Raw genomic sequence first — 11,048 nt, 5'->3', positions numbered from 1 at the left:
TTCCCTTCCTCCGGGTGAAAAATTCCAGATTTGGAGTCATTTCAAGTCTGATTTAGAAAATGATCATTCCCTTTTGTGCTGCTGCTCCTTCCCAGGAAAGGGAAGGAGTGTGAGGGTGTGGGGACCAAGGGTAGAGCTCCTGCCCAGGGCCACCTTCCCTGACTGCAAAATAACCTGGAATTTCCTCTGCAGGCTCCGGAGACAGCGGCATCCGAGCCGGAATGGCACAGAGGGAGCAGCATCCCAATCTCCGGGGAGCCCAAAGGAACAATTAGGGCTGGAAACTGACTTTTAGCAGAGTGAACGCAGTGATGAGGAAGCATTTCTGCATAATTAGGAGAACACCAGCAGATTTTCTTCCTGACACCACATTTTCCATCACTCCAATTGTTGGGACGAGCAGGAGCTTTTTCTGCTTAGCGAATGCCTTCAGCCTTCTGCGGAACAACATTTTCTGTGTGAGAGGAGGGAAAATGGATTCTCCGCACAGAGAGAAATTTTGCAGGACTTTTCTTGTGCTTCCTGCTGGAATTCTGGATGAGGAGTAAGGAGCTCATATTGGTAACAGGAAAATACAGCCCTGGGAGCAGTCCAGGCTTCTCTTTCCAACTTTGCCATCCCACCCCCAAATCTGCAATGTAAATAAAAAGAATATTTCACGTCACGTGTGTGGATCCCTGGGATGTCCCTTAAAAATACCAAATCCAGGTGGGAGAGGGATGTTGTGCCGGGATATCCGATGTTACAATTTAAATGGACGAGGATCATGGAACCCCAGAAGGGTTTGGATTGGAAGGGATCTCAAAGCTCATCCACCTTCCCCTATCCCAGGTTGCTCCAAACCATCCAACCTGGCCTTGGGCACTTCCAGGGATGTTGAGATCCTTGGGTTTACCTGAAGCTGGAGGGTTGTGTGGATGGAATTCCTCCTTCAGCGCTTCCACTCAGACTCTCATTGCGGTTTGGGCATATTTTTGCTGACTGTGACATTTTCTTTGGCACATGATGTGCCTGGGAAGCTCCAAAGCTCCCAATCCCTAACTTTAGGTCATCCTTGATATCTTGCAAAACCGGAGCCTTTGAATTCGAATTTTTTTTCCCACCCCCCCTGCCCAGACAAAGATTGAATTTCCCATGGCGATGCCCTCACAATTCCCCCATGCTGCTTCGTCAAAACCCCTTTCACTTGCAGAACTAAAATACCTGATAACCGCAGTTATCAAAATATTCTCCAGGTTTGCCTTTTTTTTTTCTTTTTCCCCCTAGAAGTGTTATTTCCACCATCTATCCCTATTTAATGAAAAAGTAGCAAGCAGCTGTTGGAATGTAATAACATCCCAAACCACTGCTTTCATGCATAAGTGTGTGCAGGCATAGGGAGAACTTTAATGGAATAAAAAATATTCCTAGGAAATGGACTCTCAGGCTTCGGTTATGAGAAAATTTAAAATTGCATCCGCATTTTAACAAGAAAAAAAACAACTTTTTTCTCCACTTATCTTTGTGATGGTTGCTCTTAATGCCGTGGGAAGTTGTATTGCATTTTGTTCCAAGAAGTAGCTTGGGTCAGGAGCCATCCGTGTGCTGAGATAAATCAAAATAATAATCAGATTTCTTATTATGTTGGTTTCTACAAGGGCAGGTTCATACTTTCTCCAATATTTCTACATTTTATGGAATGGTTTGGGTAGGAAGGGACCTTAAATCCCACCCGGTGACACCCCTGCCATGGCAGGGACATCTCCCACTGTCCCAGGCTGCTCCAAGCTCCAATGTCCAGCCTGGCCTTGGGCACTGCCAGGGATCCAGGGGCAGCCACAGCTTCCCTGGGAATTCCATCCCAGCCCTCACCATCTTCACAAGGAAGAATTTCTTCCCAAGATCCAGTTAAAATCTGGTTTTGAAAATCTCCCATTGGAAAGATTTCTCTTCCTTCTAGCTGCAATAATTTTCTTTGGAAGTGTAACAGTTGCAAAGAAGCAAACAGAAAAAAAAGCGGCTTTTCAAACAGTCAGGACAAATCCTCTGATTAACCTCGTCATGCTCATCCCCCCAGCTTATTTAATTAATGGTTTTTCTGAGGTTGGTTTAAATTCATCATCGGAAATGAGAATATTTCCCTGAAACAAGAAAACTACTCAGATTCCTGAGGAAGCTTGAGCCCCTTTAATTTGCTCTGTGTTTCCCAGGTGCTGAGGAAACTCCTGACACTTCACATCCCAGGAATAAGAGCAAGATTCCCAGACAAATCCATGGAAATTGTGCTGCTCTCCTGCAGTCACAACCCTATAATGGGAAGCAGAATTTGCCCCCAGATTAGCAGAAATTAATCTGGTGCTAATGTCTCTGGGATGATTTAGCCAATAAATGCAACTCCTCAGTGATCACTCACCATTAATGCAACAAAACTGGGATTAAATGCAGGGCAAGAAAGGCTCTGCATTTTCAGCTGCCTGCAATTGTGGCCGAATTAAATTTCTTTAATGCAGCTGGAAATTAAAGGGAAGCCTCATTAGTGGGTTTTAAAATGAGGTGGAGTTTGAGGTAAAGGCAGGAAGAGTTTTGTGCTTCCAGCCCCAACTCCCAGCTGCTGTTTTAGGGTTAAGAAGTGGCCGAGATGTGAAAAGTGGAGGGGTTATTTCACTTGGAGGAAATACCAGCTTTTGGCCTGATCCAGGAGGGTAAGCTCTGATAATTTCCCAGCACTTTTGGAATATTCCATGATGAACTTGGTTAATGTGTATATTTTATTAGCACTTCTCAGAGTGGACCTGCTGTGTTGCTGTAGCGGTTTAGTGCTGATTTCAGCAGTTTGTTTATGCTTCAACTCTTACTTAAATGAATGATTTTAAAATGTTGTGGTTCTGCAATCCCGCCTCTCCCATGTGAAACACAACATTAATCCTTACATCCCAAATCTGGTGCCTTGTTAACACAGGAATTCTGCTCTGAGGGACAATGACCTTTGTGGAAAGGCCACAAAATTGGGGTTTTACTCTGGAACTCTCTTAAAAAGGAATATGGAACCTTTTATAAAAAAAATACAAAGCTCGCAGACTTTTCAAGTGCGAGGTTTTCTTTGGAACCACAAATTTTGATTGATTACATTTAATCACCTGTAAGGTTCTTTCCTTAATTAAAATGCGATGGTAAACAGATTTTGCATGGTAATTTTCAGTTTGGGGCTCAGTTATTGACCTGAACCAGAATAACCGATGTAGGAAACCAATCAGGAAATATCCCTTTGATTTCCTGGTTACTGGCAATACCCTGCATAATTACCATGGAAAATGGGGTGCTTCATTATTTTTATCATAAGGCAAAGGACGCAAAATTTAAATAATGATCACAAGGCTCAATTAAGCTGAAAAAATGGGGGTGTTGCCCTCCCAATGCACAATTTAAGTTTAGTCAGGGTTCTGACTCATCTCCTGCATCAACTGCTTAATATTTTGGTTTTTCAAGTACAGTCCTTTCAAATTTCCTTCTTGCATCTGACCTTTTACATTTTTTATTGTATTTTAATAACACCTGGAATGGTGCAGTAGAAACTTCAATAAGGGGATGGTAGAAATTCTCTCCCTCTCCTCTTTCTCATTTTGTTTCCTTTCCTTAAAACTGTAAGGGGAAAGTCTTAAAAAATACCTTAATTTATTATTGAGTTGGTAACGGGCTGGTTCATTTAGGGCTTGAGGAGATGCTGTGGTTGGGATGGACCCTGAAAGCTCTGAGATTCCTTTCCCACAATAATTTTAAGGAATTGTGTGTAACTTCTGGAGGGATTCGTGGCAGATCCGAAATATCCCAAGCATTCGGTGGCGTTTTTCTTTAGGAAGTTGTGGATCTTTAAAAGATTAATTAAAGAAAAATACAGTGGATATTTTCAGGGAAACAGAAGAGTCTCCCTGGAAGACTTTGGAAAACTTTGGGTTGCTCGGGGTGCTGATTCTAAGTCTCAATTCTCAAATTTTGGTAAAAAGGATGGAAAAGGTGTGGAAATACTGGATTCTTTGCTGGGCAGAGAGAAAGGAATGGGAAGAGAGCAGCCAAGTCCATGCCTTGGAGAGGGTTAAATGCTGTTGATCCCATTTTTCCATTCATCCCAGCAAATCTTTGCTCAGGAACAAACTCAGCTGCACACAGTTAAGGCCAGTATGAAGAATTGCCTGGATAATTCCAATTAATATCTGAAATAAGCACTGCAGTATTTCACAGGCTACAAATACAAAGAAATTATTCCCTTCATCCTTAAATGAGAGCCCAGCTCTATGGAATATTCACTCCCAAGACACCTCAGGCCTACTGAAATGATATTACTGTTAATCAGTGTTATTTACAATTCTTTGCATTAAATCTGTGGCTTCCTGGGGTAATTTTTGAGGGAGAAAAAAAAGTCGAGTCGCAGACAATTGCAACAAAACTTTTCCGATGTGTCCCCAGCCAACAAGAGGCTCTCCAGGTACGGTGTAATGAGATATCTGAATCTTTTGGAATTAATAAATGCTCCTGGAGCAGCCTTCCTGTAAGGACAGAGATGGCTCTCCAGATATCCAGGAGGGAAGATTGATGGGCTGTGCAGATGCTTGTGCCATTAAAAAGACCTTCAGAAAGAAACAAGCAGGATGGCTCAAAGTGTTGTTTTAAATTAATGCCTGACTTTGAAAACAAATTGATGCCCCCCTGAGATAATTGGAAAAGTTAGGAAACAATCAGGGGAGAACAAATTGAGACTTTGGGATGGACAAAAACCCCAGATAAAGGAAGTCTCTAAATTCTGCTTCCAGAGCACGAAAGACATTTTCCTACCTGAGAGTGTGTGTTTTTCTTGGGTTTTTTTTTCCCTACAATTTCCTTAATTTATTTTTTTCTCCTTCAGGGGAAGAGTCTTGTCCTTGGCATGGGTGGGACAGAAAGGAAGGTTCTGGATGAGGATTAAAGAGGGAGGTGGGGCAGGACCTTCCCCAGGTACCCACACCAGGAACTTGGTGTGTCGTAAACACCTGGTACAAGGGCAGGGATGTGTTGGCAGGGAGGGAAATTGGGGATGTTGTGGCTTAGGAGAAGGGGGCATAGCTTGAAAAGTGACCAACTACAGCATGCTTTCCATGAGGAAATGGCACTCTTTGGAGATTTTCATGGAAATGTTTGAAGAACGAGTCCAGAGGAGGCACCAGGATGAGCAGAGGGATGGAGCAGCTCTGCTGGGAGGAAAGGCTGAGAGAGCTGGGATTGTCCAGAGTGGAGAGGAGAAGCTTTGGGGTGAGCTCAGGGTGGACTGGAGGAGCTGCAGGAAAGATGGAGAGAGACTTTGGGGAAGGGATGGAGGGACAGGATGCTGGGAATGGCTTAAAACTGGCAGAGAGCAGGGTTAGGTGGGATACTGGAAAGGAATTCCTGTCTGTGAGGATGGGGAGGGGCTGGGATGGAATTCCCAGAGCAGCTGTGGCTGCCCCTGGATCGCTGGCAGTGCCCAAGGCCGGGCTGGATGGGGCTTGGAGCAGCCTGGGACAGGGGGAGGTGTCCCTGCCATGGCAGGGGTGGGATTGATGCCTTTTGGGCCTACCTAAAAACAGAGGCCAGACAGAGTTAAGGGAATAAAAAGCAGTTCTGTTTATTGAAGGGCCTCCAGGTCCATTTGGGGCAGACAAAGCCCCCCAGGGGCTGCACCCAAAATGGACCCCGGGTCACGGTTTCACACTTGGATCAGTTTGCTCCATTTGCACATTGGGGTTCATCTCCCAATTACAGCTTCAGCTAATGAAGGCATTCACCCCAAGTTTCTCCCCCAGCTCACTTTAGTTTCCATCTCTGGGGCCTGAGGCAGTGAGGTGTCCTTGATCCCCAGGCCTGCAGAGGAATTGCTGTGTCTGACCAAAATGGGGAAGCAGCAGCTGACGCCGTGTGTGGAGTTTGGAGTCACACACTAAAGAACTGCAGGGGAACAAATGCATGGAAAATAGAAAAGCTCAGATCCTGAGGCATCAGGATGGGATTTAAGGTCCTTCTGAACTCTCCTGGGGTTGTGGCTTTGGGATGTGGGGGCCCTCTGGCCCTGGGGGTTCATTCCAGCTGTTCCCAGCTCCCTCCCACCCTCCTGGCTCTCAGAGCCCCATTTTCCTTCAAACCAGACCCAAATCTGATTCCTGTGGCACTGCCTGAACAGATAAACCACCCCACCACACAACTCCCTCAATAATTAGGGCCACTCATGCACACCGTGGTTTCACAGCTCTTCCCTCGGTATAAAATGTCAGCCTCATGGTATTCTCTCTTCAGGTTTTATAATTAATGATTAATGACTGATATTCTCCTGTTCATAAAGCTGAATTTTCCCAGTTAACTGTTAAATATTGCAACTGAGGGTGCACTGTTGAGATAGGCTCTTGTCTAATATCAAAATGATATGGAAAAAACCCCAAACCCACCCCTGCTCCACGGCCTTGTAATTTTGCAATATTTTGATAAATCTCTCTGTCGCTGACAGCTGGGGTATGATTAGCTTAATCCTGATATTTTATGACAATAAAAATTCCCATTTAATTTTTCTTTGTCAATACAAGCTCTCATCACGACCGAAATTTGCTTCTGGGCAAATCCTTTCATGCAATAAATAAACTCACGGGGTGAACTCGTGAGCTCTTTTATCATAACTGCCAATAATCATTATGGAATCAAATATTTACGTGCCAGGCTGGCATTTAAATAAATGCAGCTCTCCTAAAATGTCAGTTTATTCCAGCAGGAAGGGAAGGATTATAAACCTTCCACAGGAGCTGTGAATTCTTTCCACTTCTCCAATTCCCACTTTTGTCACTTTTGTGAGATGAAAAATTTGGGGTGTTCCCAGTATCCCACTGGCTCTGCAGGTACCCCATTCTTTCCCCTCAAAGTTTCACATTTTCCAGGTTTTATTTCTTTGCAAAAGGAAATGTTTGTCTCAGCACAGGCTGAGACTTGAGAGCATCAGCACTTTCCTTGAAAGTCTGAGGGTTACCTGAGGCAGGGCCCGATGGAAAGGGAATATCTTCATTTTTACTCAACAATAACAGCGGATTTCATTTCTGTGCTGATTTAAAAACCCCCCAAAAAAGGAAGGAGCACACCCTCTAACCTGGCCTTCAGCACTTGGAAAGCCCTGGTGTGATTTTTAGGGATTTACAATGGGAGAAAACCAATTTTCCAGTCTGAGAACGCCCTTGGAAGGGGGAGCTGGGAGCGTGCTGGAGGCATTAAGGCAGCTTAAACTCGGGATGCTTCAGGAAATATCCTAAAAAATGTGTCAGGGGACTGCTAAGGAGATGTGCTGAGTAATCCCCACAAAAGCAGCATGAACTACTTGTGCACTTCTTTCTAAAAGCACTCCTTGCCTCCACTCCACCACCTTGGGGGGAATAGTTTAATTTCCCATTTAATTTCAGCCGTTGCAAAGGCCTGAAGGTTGCTCTGAATTATGGATAGGACGGAAAGTTATGGTTTCTATTCCGTGCTGGGTGTGGGTTTCACTGAATTAAACGTGCTGGAAATTCACAGTTGAGCTGGGGAAGGACACTGAGACGCTCGAGCGTGTCCAGAGGAGGGAATGGGGCTGGTGAGGGACTGGGAGCACAAACCCTGTGAGGAACGGCTGAGGAGCTGGGGTTGCTTGTCCTGGAGAAAAGGAGACTCAGAGATGACCTCATCACCCTCTACAACCTACTGAAAGGTGGCTGTGCTCAGCTGGAGTCGGTCTCTTTCTCCAGGCAGCGCTGACAGAAGGAGAGGACACAGCCTCGAGCTGCACCAAGGGAAATATGGGTTGGGTATTAGGAAAAAGTTTTTCAGGGAAAGAATAATAAAGTACTGGAATGATCTGCCTGGGCAGGTGGTGCAGTCACCATCCCTGGATGTGTTTAAAAAAAGCCTGGATGTGGCACTCGGTGCCTTGGTTTAGTTGTGTTGGGGCTGGGTTGGACTCGATCTTGGAGGTCTCTTCCAACTCGGTGATTCTGTGAAATCCCTGGGGATTCAGCTCCCTGAGACTGACACCACCTCCAGCACGCAAAGAGAAATGAATGCAGGCAGCAGAGACGTGGCTTGGTGGGGGATTGATGGGTGGGATCATCCCAGGATCACTCTTCCCGTGTCGCTTCCCTAGGTTTTGACTGCACGCTCTCCAGCCCGAGCTGCATCCTGCAAGGAAGGTTGACTTCAACATTTTATTGTTGTCATAAATTTGAGCAAATAAGAGCTGAGTGAGTCAGCAGCTGCTGTTGGGGAGATAAAAAAAAAGCAAACAACCCTCTGAGAGAATTCCCTTTGAACACTGGCTTGGATTGTGGTTTTTTTTTTTTTTTTAATGTATATTAGAATTAATTCTGGTCATTTTTTTCCATGTGGAATAAATCTGAAGCCTAAAGCATAAGGCAATTTTTGGTTTTATTTCGGCAAAACTCTTGATCTGTTCTGAGGAATGTGTGGAAAAAGTGGGTATTGTTCTGTTGGATGAAAATCCATCTCCTTGCATTGAGGAATTCCCCACTGATGCTGGTAGACAGTGGATATATCCCAGGGAATAACGTCCTACAGCAGAATTTAGGGAATGACAAGCTGTGCATACAGCATGGTGGGTGATTTTAGGCGTTCCTTGATGCTGCAGGTGTTCCAGTGGGATGAATCCGTGTAATTTGTCTGAAGGAATAAGCGGAGTTGGTTCAAACCTCCCTGACAAAATGGCCATCGAAGGTAAAATAATCCCATTGATTACCAGGATGAGGGAAAAATTGATTTTTAAATATCTCCCGTGTCATTTGGAAAACTGGCATTGGATAACCCATATTAAACATAAAAATGGGGAGGATAAATAAGAAACCTCTTTAGACCAATTACCCAGGCGCCATTTTCGGCCTGTTGTAAATTCCAGATGACTCCTTAGGAAAAATACAATTTATGGAACTGTAATAGATGAGTAAGGCTGGATAAAAAAAGCCCATCCTGCACCTTCTCTGAGCTGGGAGACTGAAGAAAAGTCAGCTCATTCTGAATTTTCTGGGTGTATTTCCATTTAAAAAATAGATGTGCCCTGAGGAGAGGCTGCCTGGATATGTTGCTGTGGTTATCATGGAAGGCGTCTGACAGAAATATTCCTGTATTTCTGCCTAATTGCTGGAGCTAACTTTTGATGGGAATCTGAGCTAAAGTTGCCATGAAATATCCATAGAAAACACCTCAGAGGGCAAAAAACTTAAGCACAGCTTTTAGAAATTTGGCTTGTTTGGTTTTTTGTTTGCTTGTTTTTTTTGAGGAATCAACAATTTTTGAAGTTCTTTCATTTTTATAATTTGGTTTTCTGAAACTGTGAAGGAATGGGTATGAAAGCTGTGCTCTATCTAGCTCTAATATCATTAAGGCTGTAAAATACAACTATTTTTGAAGCAAAACCTTCATTTTTTTGTACAGAGCGCGGCAACAACTTGATCCTCTCATCACCAAAATTGCTGTCAAAACACTCAAGGCAGGCAAACCTGGCACTGCTCATTTCTGGCCAGCCCCGAAAGGTCAAGGGCTGAATCTACAGCTAAAAGAAAAATGAGATAAGTAACAAATCTGTTGTGCGTGTCTCTCACAGAGAGTGTGACACGAGCTCGTGGCTGGGTGGAGGCGAATCTCGCGGAGTTGTGGTGTCAGATCTGGTTTGCTCGTCAGGCACATCCCATAACGTGACACGACGGCCCCGCCGCACGCGTCACAGCACGGCGACGCTCCTGGGGCGGCGGAAAACGTCGCGGTTAAACAAAGTTTGGGGAACGCTGCTCTGAGAGGGGCAGCGAGGGAGAAGGGAAACCAAAGAAGTGTTGTTTGACTCAGGTTTTAATAGCAGAGGTGAAGTTTTAAGTTTAAAATTGTTTCCGTGGTTTAAATCGAGTTAAAACTTCCTGACTTGGGCTTGAGATCTGCAAGGACAGAGAGTGAACAGTGAAGGTGGGTCATGAAAGGAGATGAAGGTAGTAACCCTTGGCACATGGAAGGAAAGCTTGGGAAGATTCTTTGTAAATCTGGAGTGGGTTTGTGGTGGGAGTAAAGAATGGAAACTTCCAGAGCCCTAGCTTGAACTTTTTGGGGTTTTCATCCCCTTTTACCTCACCCTGAGAGCTTTCATTTCTCCTCTACTGAGCCTCCAATGCACCACTTGGACTCTAATGTTGAGGAAAACGTCCCAAATGCTCCTGGCCGCATACAATTACAATAAATTCATGGATGGAGCTGGAAGTTTGATTTTCTCATTCTGTTTCTTTGGATTTTGTAACTCATTAAACTCCAGCCCGACGTCCTTCACTCACATCAATTTTACTGCAATCTTGACTGAGCTTGCCTTTATTGATTCCAGTGGAGTTCAACAGACATAAAAAATGAAACTAAAAGGAGAATCAATTCCACATTAATTAGCCAGCATGCATGATTTTATGTTGCTTAATGACTCTTGTAATCATCTACAACTGTACCAGAGCGAGCGGCAGTTGGAGCCAGGCAGGGCTGGACATGAACAAAACCTTCCAGCAGTGAATTCCCACAATTTGGACCCCTTGGAGAGTGCAGTTGTTTCCATAAAATCAGATCTAGATTAGTAACTGTGACAGGGAAAGAGAGATTAGAAACTAGATGAGCTCAGACTGTGGTGGGGTTTTTTGGTTTTTTTTTCCCCCAGTAAAAAATCCTGTGGAGAAATCCACCCAGCCCCTTCCTGTGTTCCTCAGTTTTGGGAAGGATTTGCAGGATGAAACTCTTGGGCCCTCACCTAAAGAAGAAGAAAGGCAAAGATTATTTACAGCCCATTTTAGTGACTCCTTTGCTTGCTTATTTATTTATATTTTTACTTTTCAAACCTGTTCAACACTGCGGAAGGTTTTGCACTGCAGGAAGAGCCTCAGGGTCCTCACCTGGGAGCCCTAAGGCAGGGTTGAAGCTGTGATGGCTAAAAACCTTTGGACCTGGGTCTGAAACCAAGTCAGTGCCTTTGACACTAAAACTGGCAGAGGGGAGGCTTCTGCCTTTATCTCTTGGATGACATTTTC

General features: G+C 44.4%; 1 long non-coding RNA gene across 1 annotated transcript; it reads left to right on the top strand.

The window, feature by feature from the left end:
• The first annotated feature begins 2,543 nt into the window (after positions 1 to 2,543).
• On the top strand, positions 2,544 to 10,813 carry LOC120757486 (uncharacterized). The gene is made up of 3 exons (XR_005702528.2): positions 2,544 to 2,681; positions 8,636 to 8,721; positions 9,436 to 10,813. It is a non-coding gene; the product is annotated as an uncharacterized LOC120757486 (long non-coding RNA).
• Positions 10,814 to 11,048: the final 235 nt, after the last annotated feature.

The sequence above is a fragment of the Hirundo rustica genome, chromosome 10, assembly GCF_015227805.2.
Source record: "Hirundo rustica isolate bHirRus1 chromosome 10, bHirRus1.pri.v3, whole genome shotgun sequence".
In the NCBI taxonomy this organism is placed as follows: domain Eukaryota; kingdom Metazoa; phylum Chordata; class Aves; order Passeriformes; family Hirundinidae; genus Hirundo; species Hirundo rustica.
Note: the sequence above shows the minus strand (reverse complement) of the source record. Positions and strands in the feature narration are given on the sequence as shown.